Source organism: Gymnoscopelus braueri (genome assembly GCF_963280865.1).
Source record: "Gymnoscopelus braueri genome assembly, chromosome: 12".
Taxonomy (NCBI): Eukaryota; Metazoa; Chordata; class Actinopteri; order Myctophiformes; family Myctophidae; genus Gymnoscopelus; species Gymnoscopelus braueri.
In genome coordinates this window covers 54,702,406-54,702,682 of record NC_137614.1, presented here as the reverse complement: position 1 = coordinate 54,702,682, position 277 = coordinate 54,702,406, and positions in this window count along the sequence as shown.

The window sequence follows — 277 nt, the reverse complement described above, 5'->3', positions numbered from 1 at the left end:
AGGATCATAGAATACAGAGAGACAGTGTAGTGTCTCAGTAAACTATAGGATCATAGAATACAGAGACAGTGTAGTGTCTCAGTAAACTATAGGATCATAGAATACAGAGACAGTGTAGTGTCTCAGTAAACTATAGGATCATAGAATACATAGAAACAGTGTAGTGTCTCAGTAAACTATAGGATCATAGAATACAGAGACAGTGTAGTGTCTCAGTAAACTATAGGATCATAGAATACAGAGAGACAGTGTAGTGTCTCAGTAAATTATAGGATCA